The 26,265-nt window shown below is 56.8% G+C and overlaps 6 non-coding genes across 6 annotated transcripts; 4 read left to right on the top strand and 2 right to left on the bottom strand.

Annotated features, from left to right (window-relative positions):
- The first annotated feature begins 1,027 nt into the window (after positions 1-1,027).
- TRNAM-CAU (transfer RNA methionine (anticodon CAU)) lies at positions 1,028-1,099 on the top strand. The gene has a single exon. It is a non-coding gene; the product is annotated as a tRNA-Met (tRNA).
- Positions 1,100-2,478: 1,379 nt separating this feature from the next.
- Positions 2,479-2,552, bottom strand: TRNAN-GUU (transfer RNA asparagine (anticodon GUU)). The gene has a single exon. It is a non-coding gene; the product is annotated as a tRNA-Asn (tRNA).
- A 105-nt stretch (positions 2,553-2,657) lies between these two features.
- TRNAM-CAU (transfer RNA methionine (anticodon CAU)) lies at positions 2,658-2,729 on the top strand. The gene has a single exon. It is a non-coding gene; the product is annotated as a tRNA-Met (tRNA).
- Positions 2,730-4,117: 1,388 nt separating this feature from the next.
- On the bottom strand, positions 4,118-4,191 carry TRNAN-GUU (transfer RNA asparagine (anticodon GUU)). Its single transcript has one exon. It is a non-coding gene; the product is annotated as a tRNA-Asn (tRNA).
- Positions 4,192-5,930: 1,739 nt separating this feature from the next.
- Positions 5,931-6,002, top strand: TRNAM-CAU (transfer RNA methionine (anticodon CAU)). The gene has a single exon. It is a non-coding gene; the product is annotated as a tRNA-Met (tRNA).
- Positions 6,003-13,992: 7,990 nt separating this feature from the next.
- TRNAM-CAU (transfer RNA methionine (anticodon CAU)) lies at positions 13,993-14,064 on the top strand. Its single transcript has one exon. It is a non-coding gene; the product is annotated as a tRNA-Met (tRNA).
- Positions 14,065-26,265: the final 12,201 nt, after the last annotated feature.

Genomic DNA, 26,265 nt, shown 5'->3' with positions numbered 1-26,265 from the left:
CCAAGAGGACCAGCTACGTTCCCGGCTCAATTCATCCCTTACAGTCAGAGCCAAAAATCACCAGCTGACGGTCCTTCAGAATCCTCAATGGAAAGGGGGAGAGGGAATTGTGGGAGCACTCGCCACGTTCTCGGTTGAGGCTTGCAGCAGTCATGGAAGAGAGAGCTGGCTTCGGTCAAGTCTCGGGAGTACGGCCACGGCTTGGACGGGTCCTTCAGTCCTTGGCTCAGAGCTTCGGTTGGTAGCCCACATCCTCCCGAGGTAAAAAAGCAGGAGGGCTTTCCTTCCAGGGCCTTTTGCATCTTCTGCCGTGGGAGGCGAATCCTGGTGTTCTGGCTGTGGGGGAAAAAGACAGCCACAAGATGGCGTTTGGAGTCACACGGGCGAGTCGCCTGTCCAAGCGGGACCGAGTCCCTTCCAAAGAGAAACCATGGCAGCCATGCAAGTCCAAGGCTGCACAGGAAACCTCAGGAGCTGCGACTGGGGCTCAGTTCGCGCGGCCACGCTTCCCAGGGGAGGCATGAGACAGGCCCAGAGGTCTGCGCAGCAAACAGGCCCGCAGGAGGGAGGCGGCTAAGAACCCGCGCGGCTCGTGCGTTTCTCCCTCTCAGCTGGCGTAGAGGCGGGAGGGGAACGACACCTGCCCGGCTGGAGCTTTCGCGCTTGGGCTCGGGGCTTAAGCCCTGAGGCCGAGGCCCCGGCGCGGTTGCTGGGAGACGGGCTCCCGTGGCACGGCACGGCCCCTGAACCTTGCCGGCCACAAGGTGACCTCACCGAGGCCGAGAGGGATGGCTTGGAGGTGGCAAAAGGGAGCCCGCTAGCAAGCGCCAGGAGGCCGAGCGTAGCCACGTCCCCGGGTGGGCTCAAACCACCATCCTTTCGGTTAACAGCCGAACGCGCTGACCCATTGCGCCACAGAGACCTCGAAGGGCTTTCCGAAACGCTGCCTAGCAGCCTGCTCCTCTGCCTGGCCGTGCCAGTGCAGCCCAGGTGCTAGAGTGGATTGCGGGCAGTCTAGCCCCAAGGGAGCAGAGTGGCGCAGCGGAAGCGTGCTGGGCCCATAACCCAGAGGTCGATGGATCGAAACCATCCTCTGCTACGTGTGGGCCGGCCTCTTTTGACTCCGCGCCTTCACTCCAGGCTGCAAGTAGCTAAAGGCCAGGCCAGGCCAGGATGCCGCCTGCGGGGAAGCTCTCGGCAGCCCCCAGCTTCCTGTGTGGGAGGCACGGAGGCCTCCTCTTCTGTCCTCAGGCAACAGGGCTTCCTCCTGCCCTTTTCCCACCCACAAGGGCCGCCGGGACCCGCTCAGGGAGCGCGCCAGGGAGGCTCTCCAGACGCTCGTGGAACAAAGCACTTCTGGACCACGCTACCCAGAGCCTTCATTCAGGCCTAGACAAAACGCCTAGACAGAGAGCTGCCACAGCATCAACACTGGCCTTGCTCTACTACTCCGAGGCACGCCAAACCCCTCACAAAGAGAACTTCTGCCTTCGCCATACTGCTCAACAACAGGACACGCGAGCAATTCCCTCCGACGCGCCGCTTCTCCCGCATCGCCACCACCCACGCTCTTTAGGCACACGCCGGCTGACCAAAACCCATCTCATCCCATCAAAAGCTTCTGCCCAGCCCAAGAGGACCAGCTACGTTCCCGGCTCAATTCATCCCTTACAGTCAGAGCCAAAAATCACCAGCTGACGGTCCTTCAGAATCCTCAATGGAAAGGGGGAGAGGGAATTGTGGGAGCACTCGCCACGTTCTCGGTTGAGGCTTGCAGCAGTCATGGAAGAGAGAGCTGGCTTCGGTCAAGTCTCGGGAGTACGGCCACGGCTTGGACGGGTCCTTCAGTCCTTGGCTCAGAGCTTCGGTTGGTAGCCCACATCCTCCCGAGGTAAAAAAGCAGGAGGGCTTTCCTTCCAGGGCCTTTTGCATCTTCTGCCGTGGGAGGCGAATCCTGGTGTTCTGGCTGTGGGGGAAAAAGACAGCCACAAGATGGCGTTTGGAGTCACACGGGCGAGTCGCCTGTCCAAGCGGGACCGAGTCCCTTCCAAAGAGAAACCATGGCAGCCATGCAAGTCCAAGGCTGCACAGGAAACCTCAGGAGCTGCGACTGGGGCTCAGTTCGCGCGGCCACGCTTCCCAGGGGAGGCATGAGACAGGCCCAGAGGTCTGCGCAGCAAACAGGCCCGCAGGAGGGAGGCGGCTAAGAACCCGCGCGGCTCGTGCGTTTCTCCCTCTCAGCTGGCGTAGAGGCGGGAGGGGAACGACACCTGCCCGGCTGGAGCTTTCGCGCTTGGGCTCGGGGCTTAAGCCCCGAGGCCGAGGCCCCGGCGCGGTTGCTGGGAGACGGGCTCCCGTGGCACGGCACGGCCCCTGAACCTTGCCGGCCACAAGGTGACCTCACCGAGGCCGAGAGGGATGGCTTGGAGGTGGCAAAAGGGAGCCCGCTAGCAAGCGCCAGGAGGCCGAGCGTAGCCACGTCCCCGGGTGGGCTCGAACCACCATCCTTTCGGTTAACAGCCGAACGCGCTGACCCATTGCGCCACAGAGACCTCGAAGGGCTTTCCGAAACGCTGCCTAGCAGCCTGCTCCTCTGCCTGGCCGTGCCAGTGCAGCCCAGGTGCTAGAGTGGATTGCGGGCAGTCTAGCCCCAAGGGAGCAGAGTGGCGCAGCGGAAGCGTGCTGGGCCCATAACCCAGAGGTCGATGGATCGAAACCATCCTCTGCTACGTGTGGGCCGGCCTCTTTTGACTCCGCGCCTTCACTCCAGGCTGCAAGTAGCTAAAGGCCAGGCCAGGCCAGGATGCCGCCTGCGGGGAAGCTCTCGGCAGCCCCCCGCTTCCTGTGTGGGAGGCACGGAGGCCTCCTCTTCTGTCCTCAGGCAACAGGGCTTCCTCCTGCCCTTTTCCCACCCACAAGGGCCGCCGGGACCCGCTCAGGGAGCGCGCCAGGGAGGCTCTCCAGACGCTCGTGGAACAAAGCACTTCTGGACCACGCTACCCAGAGCCTTCATTCAGGCCTAGACAAAACGCCTAGACAGAGAGCTGCCACAGCATCAACACTGGCCTTGCTCTACTACTCCCAGGCACGCCAAGCCCCTCACAAAGAGAACTTCTGCCTTCGCCATACTGCTCAACAACAGGACACGCGAGCAATTCCCTCCGACGCGCCGCTTCTCCCGCATCGCCACCACCCACGCTCTTTAGGCACACGCCGGCTGACCAAAACCCATCTCATCCCATCAAAAGCTTCTGCCCAGCCCAAGAGGACCAGCTACGTTCCCGGCTCAATTCATCCCTTACAGTCAGAGCCAAAAATCACCAGCTGACGGTCCTTCAGAATCCTCAATGGAAAGGGGGAGAGGGAATTGTGGGAGCACGGGCAGCACTCGCCACGTTCTCGGTTGAGGCTTGCAGCAGTCATGGAAGAGAGAGCTGGCTTCGGTCAAGTCTCGGGAGTACGGCCACGGCTTGGACGGGTCCTTCAGTCCTTGGCTCAGAGCTTCGGTTGGTAGCCCACATCCTCCCGAGGTAAAAAAGCAGGAGGGCTTTCCTTCCAGGGCCTTTTGCATCTTCTGCCGTGGGAGGCGAATCCTGGTGTTCTGGCTGTGGGGGAAAAAGACAGCCACAAGATGGCGTTTGGAGTCACACGGGCGAGTCGCCTGCCCAAGCGGGACCGAGTCCCTTCCAAAGAGAAACCATGGCAGCCATGCAAGTCCAAGGCTGCACAGGAAACCTCAGGAGCTGCGACTGGGGCTCAGTTCGCGCGGCCACGCTTCCCAGGGGAGGCATGAGACAGGCCCAGAGGTCTGCGCAGCAAACAGGCCCGCAGGAGGGAGGCGGCTAAGAACCCGCGCGGCTCGTGCGTTTCTCCCTCTCAGCTGGCGTAGAGGAGGGAGGGGAACGACACCTGCCCGGCTGGAGCTTTCGCGCTTGGGCTCGGGGCTTAAGCCCTGAGGCCGAGGCCCCGGCCCGGTTGCTGGGAGACGGGCTCCTGTGGCACCGCACGGCCCCTGAACCTTGCCGGCCACAAGGTGACCTCACCGAGGCCGAGAGGGATGGCTTGGAGGTGGCAAAAGGGAGCCCGCTAGCAAGCGCCAGGAGGCCGAGCGTAGCCGCGTCCCCAGGTGGGCTCGAACCACCATCCTTTCGGTTAACAGCCGAACGCGCTGACCCATTGCGCCACAGAGACCTCGAAGGGGTTTCCGAAACGCTGCCTAGCAGCCTGCTCCTCTGCCTGGCCGTGCCAGTGCAGCCCAGGTGCTAGAGTGGATTGCGGGCAGTCTAGCCCAAAGGGAGCAGAGTGGCGCAGCGGAAGCGTGCTGGGCCCATAACCCAGAGGTCGATGGAGCGAAACCATCCTCTGCTACGTGTGGGCCGGCCTCTTTTGACTCCGCGCCTTCACTCCAGGCTGCAAGTAGCTAAAGGCCAGGCCAGGATGCCGCCTGCGGGGAAGCTCTTGGCAGCCCCCCGCTTCCTGTGTGGGAGGCACGGAGGCCTCCTCTTCTGTCCTCAGGCAACAGGGCTTCCTCCTGCCCTTTTCCCACCCACAAGGGCCGCCGGGACCCGCTCAGGGAGCGCGCCAGGGAGGCTCTCCAGACGCTCGTGGAACAAAGCACTTCTGGACCACGCTACCCAGAGCCTTCATTCAGGCCTAGACAAAACGCCTAGACAAAGAGCTGCCACAGCATCAACACTGGCCTTGCTCTACTACTCCCAGGCACGCCAAACCCCTCACAAAGAGAACTTCTGCCTTCGCCATACTGCTCAACAACAGGACACGCGAGCAATTCCCTCCGACGCGCCGCTTCTCCCGCATCGCCACCACCCACGCTCTTTAGGCACACGCCGGCTGACCAAAACCCATCTCATCCCATCAAAAGCTTCTGCCCAGCCCAAGAGGACCAGCTACGTTCCCGGCTCAATTCATCCCTTACAGTCAGAGCCAAAAATCACCAGCTGACGGTCCTTCAGAATCCTCAATGGAAAGGGGGAGAGGGAATTGTGGGAGCACGGGCAGCACTCGCCACGTTCTCGGTTGAGGCTTGCAGCAGTCATGGAAGAGAGAGCTGGCTTCGGTCAAGTCTCGGGAGTACGGCCACGGCTTGGACGGGTCCTTCAGTCCTTGGCTCAGAGCTTCGGTTGGTAGCCCACATCCTCCCGAGGTAAAAAAGCAGGAGGGCTTTCCTTCCAGGGCCTTTTGCATCTTCTGCCGTGGGAGGCGAATCCTGGTGTTCTGGCTGTGGGGGAAAAAGACAGCCACAAGATGGCGTTTGGAGTCACACGGGCGAGTCGCCTGTCCAAGCGGGACCGAGTCCCTTCCAAAGAGAAACCATGGCAGCCATGCAAGTCCAAGGCTGCACAGGAAACCTCAGGAGCTGCGACTGGGGCTCAGTTCGCGCGGCCACGCTTCCCAGGGGAGGCATGAGACAGGCCCAGAGGTCTGCGCAGCAAACAGGCCCGCAGGAGGGAGGCGGCTAAGAACCCGCGCGGCTCGTGCGTTTCTCCCTCTCAGCTGGCGTAGAGGCGGGAGGGGAACGACACCTGCCCGGCTGGAGCTTTCGCGCTTGGGCTCGGGGCTTAAGCCCTGAGGCCGAGGCCCCGGCGCGGTTGCTGGGAGACGGGCTCCCGTGGCACGGCACGGCCCCTGAACCTTGCCGGCCACAAGGTGACCTCACCGAGGCCGAGAGGGATGGCTTGGAGGTGGCAAAAGGGAGCCCGCTAGCAAGCGCCAGGAGGCCGAGCGTAGCCACGTCCCTGGGTGGGCTCGAACCACCATCCTTTCGCTTAACAGCCGAACGTGCTGACCCATTGCGCCACAGAGACCTCAAAGGGCTTTACGAAACGCTGCCTAGCAGCCTGCTCCTCTGCCTGGCCGTGCCACTGCAGCCCAGGTGCTAGAGTGGATTGCGGGCAGTCTAGCGCCAAGGGAGCAGAGTGGCGCAGCGGAAGCGTGCTGGGCCCATAACCCAGAGGTCGATGGATCGAAACCATCCTCTGCTACGTGTGGGCCGGCCTCTTTTGACTCCGCGCCTTCACTCCAGGCTGCAAGTAGCTAAAGGCCAGGCCAGGATGCCGCCTGCGGGGAAGCTCTCGGCAGCCCCCCGCTTCCTGTGTGGGAGGCACGGAGGCCTCCTCTTCTGTCCTCAGGCAACAGGGCTTCCTCCTGCCCTTTTCCCACCCACAAGGGCCACCGGGACCCGCTCAGGGAGCGCGCCAGGGAGGCTCTCCAGACGCTCGTGGAACAAAGCACTTCTGGACCACGCTACCCAGAGCCTTCATTCAGGCCTAGACAAAACGCCTAGACAAAGAGCTGCCACAGCATCAACACTGGCCTTGCTCTACTACTCCCAGGCACGCCAAACCCCTCACAAAGAGAACTTCTGCCTTCGCCATACTGCTCAACAACAGGACACGCGAGCAATTCCCTCCGACGCGCCGCTTCTCCCGCATCGCCACCACCCACGCTCTTTAGGCACACGCCGGCTGACCAAAACCCATCTCATCCCATCAAAAGCTTCTGCCCAGCCCAAGAGGACCAGCTACGTTCCCGGCTCAATTCATCCCTTACAGTCAGAGCCAAAAATCACCAGCTGACGGTCCTTCAGAATCCTCAATGGAAAGGGGGAGAGGGAATTGTGGGAGCACGGGCAGCACTCGCCACGTTCTCGGTTGAGGCTTGCAGCAGTCATGGAAGAGAGAGCTGGCTTCGGTCAAGTCTCGGGTGTGGGAGAAAAATCAAATAACTCCAATTGTGTCTAAAGGGGGGAACTGTGCAGAAATCATAACTTTCTAAAAGAAAACTGCTGTAAGGGTTAAAAGTTTTCCAGACCTCTCTCCCTGTAACAGAGAGAAATCAAATTAGCTCTAATCAAGACCCTTACAATGCCTCCCATCTCAAGTTCATGGAGACTCCTAGTCTGTCACAATTTGTCATGTAAACCCTTATCTTTGTCACAGTTTGACTTATAGACTCCTCCACTCAAGTTCTCATGTGGCTTTGTGTACTGTAAAAACTTACTTCTAGCACTCCTGGGGTGAACAGAAGTCTCAAAGTACTTCTGCTGAGACTTTGATATGTTAAAGAAGAACAATCCACAACTGAGCTGTCTAAGCATTCTGTATAAAGGATACCTGAATCTGTCTGTCAGGGCTGCTGCTTCACTCTTGGAAGTGACAGCCTGCATGCATGCATCATAAAGTTTTCTCTTCTAAGTTTCTTTCCTGCCTCACTGATTTGACCTCCGGCCTCGAACCCTTCTGGGGGCTCTGTACCCCAGGGGAGCGAGATTTCCCCCCTCAATTTGGTGTCAGAAGTGGGATGGCTTGGAACTCCAGTTGGAAAGGCTGATGACGGGGAATGGGAACGGACTACAGCGCGCATCTGGAGGGTAAGGGATCCATTTAAAATCCCCCGGTCCGCCTCCCTGTTCTCGTCACCAGCTGGACCGGCTGGCGGTAAGAGTCATCTTTTACTTAAAATTTTTTTGTTAAGAGGCTTGAGGGAAACTTAAAACGAAAACACTGGGTATAGCCAAATAGGGGTTGGATTTTGTTGTTGTTGTTGTTGTTGCTGACTGATTGGTGGCGAGTCCAAGCGCATGGTTTTGAGTGAGTGAAGTCCGGAGGGGGACTGCAGCGGCACCAGTGCTGTCAGTGTCACTGCACAGCTGCTGAAAGCAAGGGCGGTTTCCCCCGGCACATAAGGAGTATGAGTGAAGCTGACAGTTTGTGTGGACTCCCACACTATCCTTGGAGAGGGTAGTGCTGCTGGACGCCTGTACTATCCTTGGGGAGGGTAGTACTGTTGGGCTCCTGCGCTGTCCTTGGACAAGACAGTGCTAACATGGATAAGATTGCTCCCTCAAGTCTGTCTCCTACTGAGGGGAAAGGTTTCTCACAGCCTGGGACTCCCTTGTCTCAGATGATCAGTCAGCTAGGTATTGCCTGCAGGTTTGAAACTAAGGAGACTTAAGGAATTATTGAGCATTTGGAATGGCTATACTCAGGGGAATTCCCAGAATAAATGACAACTAGAACTTTGACTTACAAAAGCTTGCTTATCTTAGAGTTTTCCTCGAGGAAAAACATCCTAACCAGATGGAATATTGGTGCCTCTGGGAGGATGTGGCAGTAAAAAAAAATCAGAGCATTATGGCTAGCAAAAAAGATTCTATTGAAAAGCTGCAGCAAGAATTGGCTACTCTAAAGAAACAGCTTGATTCCCCAGATGTGCCATCTGCACCCCCAACCCGCTTTGGACCCTTGTCAGCTGAACATTCTTTCCTGTTATCTCCCTGTTCTCTTGTAAACCTTATGGGATGTGACTTGTTGTGTAAATTGGGTGCAAACCTTCTCTGTAGAGAGGAAGGGATATTTGTTGACCTTCCCCCTATCAGGCTCCAAATTTGATGGCATTACTACTCTCAGAGGAATCTGATGAGACCTCAGGACATACACCCCTCCTGGACCTCTCAGAAGTCCCAGAGACATTGTGGGCAGCCCATGTGAATGAAGTGGGGTTGCTAGCCTCTGCAACACCAGTGCAAATAACATAGGGTACGTCTACACTACAGCGCTAGTTCGAACTAACTTAGTTCGAATTAGTTAATTCGAACTAAGCTAGTTCGAACTAACGCATCTAGAACTAAAAACTAGTTCGAACTAGCGTTTTGCTAGTTCGAACTAGCAAGTCCACATTGAGTGGACTCTGAACAGGGCTTAAGGATGGCTGGAAGCAGTGCCGGCAGGGCATAAAAGGAGGACTTAGAGCATGGAGATGCTGTCTCAGGCTAGCCGAGGGCTGCGCTTAAAGGGTCCCGACCCCCACCCCGGACACACAGTTCTAAGGGGTGCCCCGCTTGCAAAGAAGTTCTGGCTTGGAGTGCCCTGAGTGCCCACACTGGGCACATCACACCACTCGGCCATCAGCCCGGCTGCACTTGCCGCAGGCTGCCATCTGGGGAGAGGGAGTAATTGGGGGGCTGCAGGAGAGCTTCCACCCCCAGAAGCCCGCAGAGCCAGCCCAGTCCTCCCCATCGGGGGCTCGTACCCCATTCCTCCCTCACCTCCTTCCACTTACCCTTCCCTAGCCCCCCTTCTTATTGATGTACAAAATAAAGATAACGTTTCTTCCAACATTGACTCTGTCTTTATTGAAAAAAACTGGGGGAGACTGGGAAAAGGAGGTGGGAGAGGGGAAGAGAAAGGCTGGGAGAGGGGAGGGCAACTAACATGATCAGGGGTTGGGAACAGGTCCCAGATGAAGAAAGGCTACAGAGACTGGGACTGTTCAGCTTAGAAAAGAGGAGACGGAGGGGGGACAGGATAGAGGTCTCTAAAAGCAGGGGTTGGGTGGAGAGGGTGCATTCATAAAAGTTCTTCCTGAGTTCCCATAAAGAAGGACTAGAGGACACCAAAGGAAAGGAATGGGTAGCAGGCTTGAAACTAGTAAGAGAAAGTTGTTGTTGTTGACAAAGCAAATAGTTAACCTGTGGAACTCCTTGCTGCAGGAGGCTGTGAAGGCTAGAACTAGAACAGAGTTTAAAGGGAAGTGAGATAAAGTGATGGAGGTTGGGTCCATGGAGTCCTATTAGCCAGAGGGTAGGAGTGGTGTCCCTGCCCAAAGTTTGTGGAAGGCTGGAGAGGGATGGCACGAGACAAATGGCTTGGTCATTGTCTTCGGTCCATCCCCTCCAGGGTCCCTAGGGTTGGCCGCTGTTGGCAGACAGGCTACTGGGCTAGATGGACCTTTGGTCTGACCCAGGACGGCCATTGTAAGCTCAGGGCTCAGTGTCGGGGGTCTCAGTGGACCCCCTTGATTTTCATGCACACCTGGTCCTGGGTGGCCAGGCTGGCAGCTCTCCTGCCCTAGACGGCCACTTTCCTGTGCCTAGTGCGGAGATCGTGGACAAGGTCCACGATGTCCGCACTAGCCCAGGAAGGTGCCCGCCTCTTGCGGTCCAGGGCAAGCTCCCGGGAGCCGCCAGCCTGGTCCCGGCAAGAGGGGGTGGGCTGGGGGGCATCGGGTGGGTGGCTCTGTGCCTTTGCCAGGTGCAGGGTCTGCTAGCTGGGTGCTGGCAGGCTTGCACCTGGCACGGGCACCGTAGCCAGCCCGTGCCCCTTTAAGGGGTCCGGGGCCGGGAGGGGGGCATAGAGTTTCCCTGGTGTTGGCCAGAGTGGCCACCAGGGAAACCTGGGGAGGGCTAGCCTCCCACTAGTTCGAACTAAAGGGCTACACAGCCCTTAGTTCGAACTAGCTAGTTCGAACTAGGCGTTAGTCCTCGTAAAATGAGGTTTACCTAGTTCGAACTAAGCGCTCCGCTAGTTCGATTCAAATTCGAACTAGCGGAGCGCTAGTGTAGCACCTATTAAAGTTAGTTCGAACTAACGTCCGTTAGTTCGAACTAACTTTGTAGTGTAGACATACCCAGACAGACACAACAAGCCTTTCCCAAGGGTAGCCCTGTATCTATTGGCTAGGGAGGCACAAGAGGGCATTAAGCCTGTAATCTCTCCCTCCTTAAACAAGGGATACTTGTTTATACAACTTCACCATGTAATACACCTGTACTACCTGTGAAAAAGCAAATCTATAGATTTGTAGAAGACCTAAGAGCCATTAATAAGTTTGTAATCCCTAGATTTCCAGTAGTACCTAACCTGGTTTTCTGTAATAGATTTATGTTCTGCCTTCTTTTCTATTCCAGTGCATAAGAATTCCCAATTTCTCTTTGCCTTTTCCTTTCAGGGTCATCAATTAACCTGGACATGTTTTTGTAAAGTTATTGTAAAAGCCCTACTCTGTTTTCTCAGTTTTTAAAAAGCTGACCTTAATTCTATCTCTCTTCCCTGCAGTTCAGTATGTTGATGATGTGTTAATTGCTAGTGAAACTGAGGAAAGATGTAAAACTGATACCTCCTATGTGTTAAAGTGTCTTGCTAATAAGGGTCACAAGGCTTCCAAAGCCAAATTGCAATTTGTAAAACAAAGAGTTCAGTACTTGGAACATTTACTTTTAGGAGATGGCCGCCAGTTAACACCTGAGCGAATCTCAAGTTTTTTTCATTCCTCACCCTTTCACCAAAGTCAGGTATACAAATTTCTGGGTACTGCAGGATATTGCAGACAATGGATTCCTAACTTTTCTGGACTCACCAGGCCCCTTACTATTCTACTCTTAATCTTAGCTCCTGACCCAGTGACCTGGTCCCCAGAATGTGAATCTGCTTTCCTTTCCCTTAAAACTCTTCTGCACAGTGGGCTTACCTAAATATAGCAAGCCTTTTACTCTGTTTTGTCATGAACAGGATGGAATTGCAGCTGGAGCTCTCTGTCAACCCCTTGGACACACACCTCGTCCAGTAGCTTATTTTTCTGCAACACTGGACTCAGTAGCCCGTGGGTTCCCACTTTGTCTGAAGGCTGTTGCAGCTGCTGCTGAATTACTTTAAAAAGGCCCAACCTGTCACATTAGGCCACAGCATTATCTTACAGGTCCCTCATGCTGTCTCTGCTCTCTTACAGCGACACCGCACTCAGCACCTATCTGTTCAGAGACAAACCCTGTATGAGAATGTTATCCTCTCTTCCCCAAATGTGGTAATTCAAAGATGTAATGTACTTAACCCAGCTACTTTTTCTCCTTTACCCTCTACTGGTAAAGCACATACCCATAACTGTGAAGAATTGCTTGAGCACTGTGTAAAGCCTCCCCAAGATTTGTCTGCTCAACTGCTGGAAAATGCAGTTCTTGTATTGTATACTGATAGCTCATGTAAAAGAAATTCAGTTGGTAAACTAAAGGCTGGATATGCAGTGGTCTCAGATAATAATGTTTTAGAGGTTCTTTTCTCTTCCAGGAATCAAAATCAGCTCAGGCTGCTGAGCTCATCGCTTTAATTCGTGCTTGCCTTTTAGCTTCCGGACAGTCTGCTGCCATTTATACTGACTCAAAGTTTGCTTTCTCTGTCTGTCATGCCACAGAACAAATTTGGAAACAAGGTTTCCTTACCCCTTCTGGCTCTGCTATCTCTCATGGTCCCCTTATCTCCCAACTCCTTGATGCTATTCAGCTACCCACATCCCTTTCTATTACCCATTGCCCGGCCCACACAGGTGCCACTGATCCTGTTTCTCTGGGTAATGGGAATGCTGATGCAGCGGCCAGACGTGCAGCAGCACATGGACCTCTGGCTCGCTTTCAGATTCTGGTCTCTCTTTCCCTCCCTGTTTCTTTGCAGGACCTGATAGAACTACAGCAAGCTGCTCAACCTGCAGAGAAAAACCTTTGGGAGAAAGCAGGCTGCTCCTTATCCCCAGCTGGGATAATGGTTGCACCTGATGGCTGCCCAGTCGCCCCAAAAATCTCTCACACGGCAGCTTGCTCAGGTGTCTCATCAAATGACACACATGAGCAAAAGGGGGGTGGCCTCACAAATCCCAAAACAATGGTACGCCCCAGGCATGCACCTAGAAGCTGTCTCAAGAATATCTAATTCATGTGTGATTTGTAAGCAGTTTAATGTTGCAGGAGGCCCACAGGCTAGCAGCCACACAGAAAGAAGAAACCTAGACATAAAATGACGGTTAGGAGAGCTTGCACCTGCAGGTAAAGGAAGCCCTCCCAGCACCTACTGATGTGCCGTGCCACAACATCCAACCAGGCGACTACGTGTTCGTGAAGGAACATAGCAGAAAGAATTCCCTGACAGCCCAGTGGGAAGGACCGTTCCAATTGCTGCTCATCACCCACACAGCAGTAAAGGTGAAGGAGCGCCCCTCGTGGATCCACGCAAGTCATGTATGCCGAACTGCAGATCCAACAGAGCTGATTGACCCCGTCACCCAGGACCCCTCCCTGGAGGAATCACCTGAGGACGAGGTTCAGCGGACCGAGGCGGCAGACTCTCAAACCAGACTGTTACCAAACCGGCCTCCACCAGGAGCTTCGAGGTACAACCTGAGAGGTAGGACTGTACCAGCTAAGACCTACAGGTGAGCCTGGAGCCCTGTAGCTCTCACAAAGGGAAATCCATTCCAGTACTGAGTGAACTAAGAGACTACGAAATCTCGAAGAGTGCCTGCAGAGGCAAGCCAAACAATACTAACTGATTAGTTGGAAGAGAGAGCTGGCTTCGGTCAAGTCTCGGGAGTACGGCCACGGCTTGGACGGGTCCTTCAGTCCTTGGCTCAGAGCTTCGGTTGGTAGCCCACATCCTCCCGAGGTAAAAAAGCAGGAGGGCTTTCCTTCCAGGGCCTTTTGCATCTTCTGCCGTGGGAGGCGAATCCTGGTGTTCTGGCTGTGGGGGAAAAAGACAGCCACAAGATGGCGTTTGGAGTCACACGGGCGAGTCGCCTGTCCAAGCGGGACCGAGTCCCTTCCAAAGAGAAACCATGGCAGCCATGCAAGTCCAAGGCTGCACAGGAAACCTCAGGAGCTGCGACTGGGGCTCAGTTCGCGCGGCCACGCTTCCCAGGGGAGGCATGAGACAGGCCCAGAGGTCTGCGCAGCAAACAGGCCCGCAGGAGGGAGGCGGCTAAGAACCCGCGCGGCTCGTGCGTTTCTCCCTCTCAGCTGGCGTAGAGGCGGGAGGGGAACGACACCTGCCCGGCTGGAGCTTTCGCGCTTGGGCTCGGGGCTTAAGCCCCGAGGCCGAGGCCCCGGCGCGGTTGCTGGGAGACGGGCTCCCGTGGCACGGCACGGCCCCTGAACCTTGCCGGCCACAAGGTGACCTCACCGAGGCCGAGAGGGATGGCTTGGAGGTGGCAAAAGGGAGCCCACTAGCAAGCGCCAGGAGGCCGAGCGTAGCCACGTCCCCGGGTGGGCTCGAACCACCATCCTTTCGCTTAACAGCCAAACGCGCTGACCCATTGCGCCACAGAGACCTCGAAGGGCTTTCCGAAACGCTGCCTAGCAGCCTGCTCCTCTGCCTGGCCGTGCCAGTGCAGCCCAGGTGCTAGAGTGGATTGCGGGCAGTCTAGCCCCAAGGGAGCAGAGTGGCGCAGCGGAAGCGTGCTGGGCCCATAACCCAGAGGTCGATGGATCGAAACCATCCTCTGCTACGTGTGGGCCGGCCTCTTTTGACTCCGCGCCTTCACTCCAGGCTGCAAGTAGCTAAAGGCCAGGCCAGGATGCCGCCTGCGGGGAAGCTCTCGGCAGCCCCCCGCTTCCTGTGTGGGAGGCACGGAGGCCTCCTCTTCTGTCCTCAGGCAACAGGGCTTCCTCCTGCCCTTTTCCCACCCACAAGGGCCGCCGGGACCCGCTCAGGGAGCGCGCCAGGGAGGCTCTCCAGACGCTCGTGGAACAAAGCACTTCTGGACCACGCTACCCAGAGCCTTCATTCAGGCCTAGACAAAACGCCTAGACAAAGAGCTGCCACAGCATCAACACTGGCCTTGCTCTACTACTCCGAGGCACGCCAAGCCCCTCACAAAGAGAACTTCTGCCTTCGCCATACTGCTCAACAACAGGACACGCGAGCAATTCCCTCCGACGCGCCGCTTCTCCCGCATCGCCACCACCCACGCTCTTTAGGCACACGCCGGCTGACCAAAACCCATCTCATCCCATCAAAAGCTTCTGCCCAGCCCAAGAGGACCAGCTACGTTCCCGGCTCAATTCATCCCTTACAGTCAGAGCCAAAAATCACCAGCTGACGGTCCTTCAGAATCCTCAATGGAAAGGGGGAGAGGGAATTGTGGGAGCACTCGCCACGTTCTCGGTTGAGGCTTGCAGCAGTCATGGAAGAGAGAGCTGGCTTCGGTCAAGTCTCGGGAGTACGGCCACGGCTTGGACGGGTCCTTCAGTCCTTGGCTCAGAGCTTCGGTTGGTAGCCCACATCCTCCCGTGGTAAAAAAGCAGGAGGGCTTTCCTTCCAGGGCCTTTTGCATCTTCTGCCGTGGGAGCACCTGAAAGTAAAACAGCTGCGGCAGGCGTACGCCATGGCCACCAGGGGCGGCGCCGCAGCAGGGGCTGCCACCTGCCCCTACTTCCCTGCCCTCGACCGACTCTTGGGGGGCGGGGCGGTCCGTTCCAGCCCGGGAGGCAGCGAGCCGGGACTGGAGGGCCCTGACCTGGGCACACCGGAGGGGCCACCACAAGGAGTTCCAGCACTGGAGTCGGCAGGGTCATCCAGGGAGACCGTACCGGGGAAGTAGTTCGAATTAAGTAGTTTGGGGGAGGAGGCGGGAGGGAGACCAGGGACCGCGCACGTGGGCCATGCCTCCCACGGATCACACAGACACCTGTGCACGTGCAAGCACATGCCATGCCACGCTCCAGCTGCGTGACACCCAGGGGCCGTGGCCCAATAGGCACATGCATGTCTGAAGAGACCTGACATGCTCCTGACCCTGGGGCGGTACCACAACTTCACGAGTTTTGCTTACAACACACCTGTTGATACAACCTAGAATCATATTTGCTTTTTTTGCAACAGCATCACACTGTTGACTCATATTCAACTTGTGGTCCACTATGACCCCTAGATCTCTTTCCACCATGCTCCTTCCTAGACAGTCGCATCCCATCTTGTATGTATGGAACTGATTGTTCCTTCCTAAGTGGAGCACTTTGCATTTCTCTTTATTAAACCTCATCCTGTTTACCTCTGACCATTTCCCTAACTTGCTAAGGTCATTTTGAATTATGTCCCTCTCCTCCAAAGAAGTTGCAACTCCACCCAGTTTGGTATCATCTGCAAACTTAATAAGCGTACTCTCTATCCCAATATCTACATCATTGATGAAGATATTGAACAGTACGGGTCCCAAAACAGACCCTTGAGGAACTCCACTTGTTATCCCTTTCCAGCAGGATTTAGAACCGTTAACAACAACTCTCTGACTACGGTTATCCAACCAATTATGCACCCACCTTATCGTGGCCCTATCTAAGTTATATTTGCCTAGTTTATCAATAAGAATATCATGCGAGACCGTATCAAATGCCTTACTAAAGTCTAGGTATATGACATCCACCGCTTCTCCCTTATCCACAAGGCTCGTTATCCTATCAAAGAAAGCTATCAGATTAGTTTGGCATGACTTGTTCTTCACAAACCCATGCTGGCTATTCCCAATCACTTTATTACCTTCCAAGTGTTTGCATATGATTTCCTTAATTACCTGCTCCATTATCTTCCCTGGGACAGACGTTAAACTGACCGGTCTGTAGTTTCCTGGGTTGTTCTTATTCCCCTTTTTATAGATGTGCACAATATTTGCCCTTTTCCAGTCTTCTGGAATCTCCCCTGTCTGCCATGATTTTTCAAAAATCATAGCTAAAGGCTCAGATAGCTCCTCTATCAGCTCCTTGAGTATCCTGGGATGCATTTCATCAGGAGCTGGTGACTTGCTGACATCTAACTTTCCTAAGTGATTTTTAACTTGTTCTTTGTGTATCCTATCTTCTAAACTTACCCTCTCTCTGCTTGTATTCACTACGTTAGGCACACCTCCAGACTTCTCGGTGAAGACCGAAACAAAGAAGTCATTGAGCATCTCTGCCATTTCCAAGTTTCCTGTTACTGCTTCTCCCTCCTCACTAAGCAGTGGGCCTACCCTGTCCTTGGTCTTCCTCTTGCTTTTAATGTATTTATAAAAGGTCTTCTTGTTTCCCTTTATGCCTGTAGCTAGTTTGATCTCATTTTGTGCCTTTGCCTTTCTAATCTTGCCCCTGCATTCCCGTGTTGCTTGCCTATATTCATCCTTTGTTAGTTGTCCTAGTTTCCATTTTTTATACGACTCCTTTTTTATTTTGAGATCATGCAAGATCTCCTTGTTAAGCCAAGCTGGTCTTTTGCCATATTTTCTATCTTTCCTACACAGCGGAATTGTTTGCTTTTGGGCCCTTAACAACGTCCCTTTGAAATACTTCCAACTCTCCTCAGTTGTTTTTCCCTTCAGTCTTGCTTCCCATGGGACCTTACCTACAAGTTCTCTGAGCTTATCAAAATCTGCCTTCCTGAAATCCATTAGCTCAATTGTGCTGGTCTCCCTTCTACCTTTCCTTAAGATCATGAACTCTATTATTTCATGATCACTGTCCCCTATACTGTCTTCCACTTTCAAGTTCTCAACTAGTTCCTCCCTATTTCTTAAAACCAAATCCAGAACAGCTTCTCCTCTGGTAGCTTTTTCAACCTTCTGAAACAGAAAGTTGTCTCCAATGCAGTCCAGAAACTTCTTGGATAGCCTGCGCCCCGCTGTGTTAGTTTCCCAACATATGTCTGGATAGTTGAAGTCCCCCATCACCACCAAATCTTGGGCTTTGGCTAGTTTTGTTAATTGTTTAAAAAAGGCCTCATCCACCTCTTCCACCTGGCTAGGTGGCCTGTAGTAGACTCCTAGCATGATATCACCCTCGTTTTTTACCCCTTTTAGCTTAACCCAGAGACTGTCTACACCGCTATCTCCTACGTTCATCTCCACTTCAGTCCAAGTGTGTACATTTTTAATATACAAGGCAACCCCTCCTCCCTTTTTTCCCTGTCTGTCCTTCCTGAGCAAGCCGTACCCTTCCATACCAACATTCCAATCGTGCGTCCCATCCCACCAGGTTTCTGTAATACCAATGATATCAAAGTTGTATTTATTGGTTAGCAATTCCAGTTCTTCCTGCTTATTACCCATACTTCTTGGATTTGTATATAGGCATCTAAGATACTGATTTGATCTTGCCTCCCTGTTGTGCCCTGACCCTCCTTGCTCCTTCCCATTATAGGCCGTAATCCCCCCCATTTCCAACCCATCTCTCAGTCCCGCACATTCAGCACTTACCTGTGGGCTTTGCTCACCTGTCCCCGTCGAACCTAGTTTAAAGCCCTCCTCACAAGGTTAGCCGGCCTGTGTCCAAACTGAATGACAGGAAATTACCTGTGAGAAATTTGAATGTGTGGAATCCAGGGAGCTCAGGGCTGGGGTGTGTGGGTGTGGGGAGCTCAGGTTAGGGGGATGGAGTGTGAGGATGTGGGGGAGCTCAGGGCAGGGGGGTGGGAAGTTTGTAGATGTGGGGGAGCTCAGAGCAGTGGGATGGGGAATGTGGGAGTATGGGGAGCTCAGGGCGGGGGATGAGGAGTGTGAGGATGTGGGGGAGCTCAGGGCAGGGGGTGGGGAGTGTGGGAGGATGGGGAGCTCAGGGCAGGGGTATGGTGGAGCTCAGGACAGGGGGCTGGGGAGTGTATGGGTGTGGGGAGCTCAGGGCAGGGAGTCCAGGAGTGAGGGGGGGCGCAGTGCAGGGATTGTGGTGCAGGAGTCAGGGGTAGGTGGGGGGGGGGGTTTGGAGGCTCAGGGCAGGGGACTGGGAGTGCAGCCACTACACTACTTGGCCACCAGATCCCTGGAGTACACTGTGGCTGTGCAGCCCAGCGTGCTGACAGCACCCAAAGCCCCGCCCCCAGCCCGCCAGGCTTAGTGGGGCACCCCAGAGCGGCTTCCTATCGCCCTTGTCTAGCACAACATGGACAGTTGGTTCCCACTACCGTGATCTCCTGGGAGACTGAGACACCATTCTGCCAGGACGGCCCAAGCTGCTGAGGGAAATTGCCCCTCACCATCCCGTCTGTCCAGGTCCCTCTGCCTCTGGGTTTGTTCTTCAAGGGCCAGACGCGTGGGGCTGAGACTGTCCTTGTTCTGTGTTTGCAGAGTGCCCAGCAGAATGGCTCCTGCTTCACCCCTGGCCTAGAAATAAGCAGAACAGGCAGTTTGGGGAGGGAAGAACCAGGGAAGGGAAGGTTTGGGGCCGGGGGCTAAGAGGCGGGGCTGGGAGGCAGGGCTGGGCTGGAGATGCAGATGTAGGGAGTTGGGGTGGAGGCTGGAAGAAATGGAACTCAAGGAGCTGGAAGGGTTGGTGAAGAATGGAGTAAAGGGAGGGGGGCCAGGCTACAGGACATGGAGGTGCCAGCCACAGGAGGGAGGAAGAGACGTTTGTTTGACAGGACCCCAGGGATTTGGGAGCGAGGAACAGTGGGAGGGGAGTGGGAAACATTTGGGGAGAGGAACCTTTGGGAGACCTGGTGGTGAGGAGGGCGGCAGTCAATGGGAGAGGAGACAAAAAGGAGCAGGTGCTGCCTGGGTCCAAGGAGGTGGGGAGAGATGGGGTCTGGGTGTCACGAGTACCAGAGTTAGCTGCACCTCCGTCCTCCTCCCTACCTGGTATCTCTGCCCCCTCCCTCCCGAACTTTCCTTCTGCATGTCTCTGGGCCTCTCTGTCAGTGCCAGAGGGGATCCCTCCCCCCCCATGGCTGGATTCTTCCCTTCCCGAGACATGCAGTCACCATCTCAGTGGGGTGGGAGCCCTTTGATGCTTCGCCTGCGTGTTCCCAGCCGAGAAGGGGCAGCTAATCCCGCAGAAGCAGAGCCCTGCACTTTTGAGTACCTGGACCCAGGGTTTTGCTGCTTTATAGCGGGTGGGGTTAAAATAACGGAACGTCTCTTGTCCCACCAATCCCCCAGGACTCACCCCTCTTCTCTGCATTGCGCAGCGTCCGGGGGATACCGCCCCGCGGGGACACTCATGCCCGTGTCCAAGGGGCTGTCCCGTAGCCTATGTCAGTGTGAAAAGCATTAAAGGACCCTGCCCCAGAGGGAGAGCGTCTCTGGGGGCGTTGTCCCGGGATGACTGCAGTGCTTTGTCCACACCAGAGTAGTGAGAGGCAGCCGCAGCCAGGGTTGCCAGATGGTCAATAAAAATACCAGTCATACTTGCCATTGCATCACAACCTAGAGTACATCTTATTTAGAAAACTGAGATATTTTCTCAATTTATCTCCTGGACAGAAAGCTCAAATACTGGACTGTCCGGTTCAAACGGGACACCTGGCAACCCTAGCCGCAGCCCCTGCCCGGAAAAGCTCCCAAGCTAAGCACCTGGGGGATTTAGGAGCACCAAGCAGTGGGCACAAAGCACAGTCACACACTTGTGCTCCCAACTCCCTTAGGGCTTTGAAAATGCTCCCCTTAGACGAGTTAGAATCAGTGTCCCCGTTTCACACACGGGGGCTGAGGCCCACTCAGGGGAGTGGCAGGGCCAAGGGCTCTGCAGCAGACCTGGGACTTGAACCTCAGTCTCCCAGAAGTTCCACAACCAGCCCGCTCTGCTTTGCTAAAGGAGCAGGCGGGACTGTTTGTGCAGGAGGAGGAGCTGGGCTGGCTGGCTGGCTGGGGCAGGCCACAGCAGGGCTCAGCCCTTGGCCTGGCTGAGAGCGAGGAGAGGCCTGCAGGCTGAGGGGCAGTGTGACGGACTGGGCCGTGTCTGGGCACAGCTGAGGGCGTCTGCTCAGGGCGAATTGCTCAACTTCGGGGCTCCTTACAGCCCCCAGACTGGTGACCTCTCCACACAGGCCACAAACCAGTCCCACAGAGCGCTTCAGCTGCCTGCCTGAAGCCTCACGAGCAAAACCCCTCCGGCACCCCAGCAATATCCATGCCCCCGATGGCCCCGGGCCTCATACACCGGTGGGGGTCCTAGCACCCAATCCCACCTACCCCGAACAAGTTCTGTCTGGTCCCAAGAAACCAGCCACAGATCCCTGGTCAATTTACCCTCTGGATCTTACCCACAAATCATGCTGAGCCAATCCTTTAGCATCTAACACCTAAAGGTTTATTATTACAATAAAGAAAAGCATGAGAGTAAGGTTGTTAAAGGAATAGTATGTTACATGCACCGAATCTCCCAGTTCTCGATGCAGCCTCTAGCAGAGATGTTACAGCTGCTGGTTTAAGAGTTCTTGTTGCACATCCTAGGGTCAGGATGGGTTCACAGGTCTTCCAGGCTCTTCGATCCCTGCAATGCTGCCTCTGGGATGAAGTGCTGAGCTGAGAACCAAGATGGCATCGACCACATGGCCTATTTATCCCTCCTTCCTGGCCTCTTCTTGGCTGCAGGAGATCACCTGGTCCTCAGCCTCTCTCTGCTGGCCGCTCTTAGGTGTCCGCCCTCATGCTTTAGGTGTGTCCTTGGCCCATTCAGTGCCATTGTCCCACAGGGCCTCGCTAATTAGCATGTCCACAGGCCGGGCTCTGCCCAATGCTCAACCACATGCAGAGAAATATTCAGGATCCACACAGACTACAGATTCCTAACTACACACACAGACGTTATACAACCACATAAATAGCTTACATAGGACTATCAGATAATAAGCTTCTATTCAGCACCCCACATGGCCCCCTTTTCTACCATTTTCTGGGGCCAACACCCCCACCTATGGGTGCAGCAGTGATCTGGCTGCTCCCCTCAAGATCCAGTAATGTGACAGGCAGTGACTGGAGGAGCTGCCTGGGCATAGACTGTAACCCAGGGGCCCACAGTGCAGCAATCATCAGCAGTGTCTGTGTCTCCCCAGCCCCCATTCAGAGCTGAGTACAGGTACCTCCCCAGCCCCCTCCCCACCCCCGTCTCCTGCTCACAGCAGGTCAATAGGGTTCTCCCATTCTTGGGCCTCTGGTTCCCATGCAGCTGCTCCCAACAGGAGTCCCTTGCAGCCCGGCAGGCTGGGGCAGGCCCCATCTCTCCAGCACCAAGGTGATGACGGATACAGACACCAGGAGGAGCGAGACGAGGGTGCAGCCAATGGCCTAGCGGGCAGGAGATGTGGCCGGCCCTGCAAATGGAAAGGACCTGGTGACAGTCGGGTGCAAAGTGGCAAATGGCTCTGCAGTGCCAGCACTAGGCCTCTCGCCTCTCCCCAGTATGGCTGGCAGCTCACAGGGGCGACCCCGCCCTGGGCACGAGGCCTTGGCACCGGCTGTGGGCTCAGGAGGGGGCGGACATGGGACATAAGCGATGCCGAAGGGAGGGGTGTGGGCATTAGAGGCCACTACCATTGCCCCGCCCCCTTCCCCGCACCTACCCCTGCCCCTGTTCTGAGGCCACGCCCCCACTCATTCCACTCCCCCCTCCCTCTGCTGCTTGGGCTCCCCCACCCTCACTCAGGTTCGCTGGCCTGAGGCTGGGGTTACGGTGCAGGATGGCTGGGGAGTGGGGCGCGGGAGAGGCTGCGGGTTGCAGGCTCTGGGACAGGTTCAGGGCAGCGATGGGAGTTTGGGTGCAGACTCAGAGGCAGTTAACTGTGGGAGGAGGATCCAACAGGAGGCTGGGGTTTGGGGTGGGGGGTGTCTACCCCAGCTGCCTGAGAGATACTAGACTGACTCTGGTTTCCTTGTGTCTCCCCGGCTGGGCTCTCACTCCCACTTCTCCTCTCAGGGTCCCTGCCGGCTCCCCTGCTCTATCTGAATGCGTCCCTGGCGCCTCCACCCCCCCCAAGCCTCACGAATGTGGCCCCGACTGAGACATCTCACTCCCCTGGCACTCCAGCCCCAGCACAGATTAACTCTCCTGGGTTCCAGGGAGAGTGGCATTTGCGGGTCCCTCTCAATCTGAGGGGGGGCCAAAAATGAGGGATCCCCGAACCTCAGTCCTCCCTGTCCCTTCCCCTCACCTCAGTGAGGCTTGTGGGTTTTGGAAGAAGGGTTTTTGTATTTTGCTTTTCTCGTGTGTGGTCCCCAACTGGTTTTTCTGGGGGTCAGTGGCCCTGGAGACAAAAAAGGTTCCTCATCCCTGCCTTTAAGAAAGAAAACTTTGAAACCCTTTGTGGTAGACAGAAATTAACATTTTACCTTATTTAAAATGAAGTTTCCTAAAGTTAAAACACCTAATCTGTGTAAACATTCAAATTAAACCAGTCACCCAAGCTCCAGCACTAGCACAATGGCGCCGCGTGATGATGCAATGGACGGTGCGCACCCAGGCTCCTCCCCTCAGCTCTCTTCTGCACCCAACCGCCCCGTCCCAGACCCCAAACTCCTCGGTAGAAATGTGGCCCTTGACCACTTGCCAAAATGCCCCCCCCCCCCATTAAAAATTATTGACAAAGCCTGATCCAAATGGTTTTTGAAACGTTATTTAATCCGAATTGAAATACATTCTATACAATTGGGAGGGTTGGGGGGAGGGGGACGCAGCTGCTGGCTCCTCAGCTCCTTGTGCTCTCACTGGCTGTCTTCCTGCTGCAAGGGAAGCAGAATCCGTCACATTCATCCCTGGGGACTCAGGGGTACTGGGCCCCCCCAGCATTTCCCCCCTCCTCCCCCCTGCGCTGAGACTTGTTCTGCTCTCTGGTCACCCCCCGTCAGGCCCGCAGGGTGAGCTTCTGACCCACCCAGCAGGGACGTGGGGTGGGGGCAGCATGAGGAAAGGGGCGGGGGACTCCCTGAGGGGATGGGAAGGAGACCCTGGCCCTGCCCCGCTCTCCTGCATCTGCTCCGGCTGCTCACCATGTATCCCAGGAGCTGATGGGCCTGCCCATGCAGGGCGTGGGCCAGGACCAGCCCGGCCTGGCTGGGGCGCCTCAGGGGGGAGCGGGCAGCGAGCAGAGCCTTGTCTAAAAAGCAGTTCTCCTGCTCTGGCGTGAAGAGCTGCCCAAAGACCTGAAATCAAGAGCACGGGAGGTTTCAGCTGACGGCCCAGAGCCCGGCCCCAACTCCTGGGGCTAAAACAGCTTCCTCCTTCTGCAAACTCCCTTCCAGACCCTGCACCCAGACGCTCTCCTCACCCTGCACCCCAACCCCTGCCCCAGGTCACACCTTCCTCCTGCCCCCAAGACCCTCCCAGACCTCACCCCCCTCCGCACAACAGAGCAGCCCTAGGCCACTGGCCAACATCTTGGAGCGACCTCCATCAAAAAGTGTTGCCCCCCCCCGCCCTGCTTCCCCTCCTACGGGAGATCCGGGGCAAGGTGCGGCGCTGCCCCTAGGAAGCGCCGCCCCTTTGAAACGCCGGGACAGCGTCACAAAGGGGCAGCGCCGCCCTGTCCACGGCTCGAATAGTCGAGGGAAAATGCATCGACCATTCGATCAGCGACTCCCCGCTCCCACCCCGCGTCCTACCCGCACGAGGGCCCCAGCCAGCCCCACCCCCGAGCCCTGCCCTGCCCTGGCAGCGCGTCCTTACCTCTCCCACCCGCACGGTGTTGCTGTGCGCCAGGACCCATCTCTCCTTATAGTAGTGCCTGCACCACAGGTCCTCTGCCTGGTGGATGTTGAGGCCTGCAAGAGACAAACCAGGGTGATTCTGCTGGCAGGTCTGAGCCCTTCCCCTCCCACGGGTCCCTGCAGGCATCCCTGGGCAAATGGAGGGGCACAGGGGGCAGAAGGGGAACACAGAGGGACGCATCCCCCCTTGGGCCAGTCTGGGGGAAAAGGGCTGGGTCCCCTCCCCCCGCCGCCGGCACCCTCAGGGTGTCCCTGGGGCCCAGGTCCCGGCTGGGTTCCTTACCCCTGTGGTGCAGGAGGAGTCGGTACAGGCTGTGCACCCCCTTCCGGGCCAGCCGGCTGACGTCTTCGGATGGGTCCGAAATAAAAAGGCCCAGCTGGGCCACGTGGTGACCCATCCTCGGCCAGTCGGCGGAGTTCTGAGGGGAGAGAAGAGGGGGGGTCCCTCAGCATCCTGGGGCTGCACGTCCCATGCTAACGGCCGCCGAGGCGGTTCTGAGCTCGGGGACGGACAGAGACACCTCCCGGGGCGGGGCGGGGCGGGGCGGGGCGGGGCGGGGCGGGGCCGGCCTTGCGAGGAGACAACCCTGAGCAATGGCCCCGACTGAAGGGTCACTCCGGGGGTGGAACAAGGGGATCCACTGACGGCCACTCCCCAGTCTGGGGCCCAGGTGCCCCCCGGAAAGGCCCAGGGTCGCCCCTCCCCGGGGAAAGGAGAACGCGGCCCATTCCCGGCCCATTCCCAGCTCTGCCTCCCGGGGACGCTCCCAGCCCCGCGCCCTGCAGCCCCAGACCCCCCGGCTCCGAGGTCACTTACCTCAAACCCCGGGAGGGTGGTGGCGACTCCCAGCAGGGCCGTGGTGCTGCCAAGGGCCCTGGCTCGCTCCTGGGGCAGGCGGGACTCCAGCCACGGGCTCAGGTGCTGGGGGGGAAAGAGGCAGGTCAGGACCCGTAGGGAGGCGCCGGTTCTGGGCAGAGCCTGGGGCTCCTCTCAGACTGTGCCCCCCCCCCCCCCAGCCACTGACACAGCTCCTCTCTCGGCCCCCCGAGGAAGCAGGGCCAATGGCCCCGTCCCCCCCACGGGGCTCACCTCCATGATCAGCTGCAGCCTGGCGGTGTCTGGGGACTCGGCGAGGAGGCTTGCCAGTAGGGCCTGGAGGTCGACGGGAAGGGCCCGGATGAACTGCTGCAAGACAAGGGGGAGCCCTGGGTCAGAGGGGGGTTGGGGAATCCAGGCCACCCGCTGGCTCCGGGGTGCAGCCTTGAGCAGGGTCTGAGCCGCCTCGCAGAGCAGGGAGGAGCCCAGGCTGGGCATGGAAGGGACGGGCCCCCAGGGAGAGCAACGGGAAACCTGGAGGGAAGGATCCAAACCTGCAGCTTCTTCTCTCCCTCTGCCCCCACCCCCACTCCTCTCTGGAGCTCCAGCCCAGCCCGGGAGCAGGGCCCGGAGGGACGTACCTGTGTGTGGATGGGCTCCTGCTGCCAGTCCCCAGACACAGTCTGTCCCACGGCCGCCCTCAGCAGGGGGCTCAGGAGCTGGGCCTGTAGGGGAGGCTGCAAGGTGCTGGCAGGAGAGAGGGGCAGAGACTGTTAATTCAGCAGCAGGGCTGTGTCCAGACTCAGGGGGTTTTTCGGGAAAAGTAGCCTTTTTCCGAAAAAACATCACCTGCGTCTAGACTGCAGTCGCGTTCTTTCGAAATTAAATCGAAAGAACGCGGCTTTTCTTTCCACGGCGGTAAACCTCATTTCACGAGGAAGAACGCCTTCTTTGGAAAGTGCTTCTTTCGAACGAAGGCGTTCTTGAATGGAACTAGGGCTTCTTCGAAAGAGAGCATCCAGACTCACTGGGTGCTCTCTTTCGAAAGAGGCTTGCAGTCTAGACATAGCCCAGGAGACAGAGACTTTCCCACTCCCTGGTCAGGGGATCTGCTCTGGGGGGGAGTCGGCGGGGGGGGTCGGTACCTGAGGCTGCAGGCGGCGTTGAGGCAGTCGGCCAAGACCAGTGGGGGGGGGGAGTCCTCCATGATCTCCTGTGAGACCCAAGGAGACAAAGGGGCGTGTGAGGCTGGGGCCCCCAAGAGACGCTCACACGGCCAGCGCCCCCACCCAGCAGGATCCAACCCCACTGCCTCCCGCTGGCCTGTAGCCCCCCTGCCCGGCACAGGGCCCCTCCCAGCACCCCCCTCCCAAACCGGGACCAGCTCAATCCTTGTCCCCAGGCCGTCTCCTGCCCCTCACTGCCCTGGTGACCAGCCTCTGAACCTCCTC

This window comes from Pelodiscus sinensis, chromosome 25 (assembly GCF_049634645.1).
Source record: "Pelodiscus sinensis isolate JC-2024 chromosome 25, ASM4963464v1, whole genome shotgun sequence".
Classification (NCBI taxonomy): domain Eukaryota; kingdom Metazoa; phylum Chordata; order Testudines; family Trionychidae; genus Pelodiscus; species Pelodiscus sinensis.
Note: the sequence above shows the minus strand (reverse complement) of the source record. Positions and strands in the feature narration are given on the sequence as shown.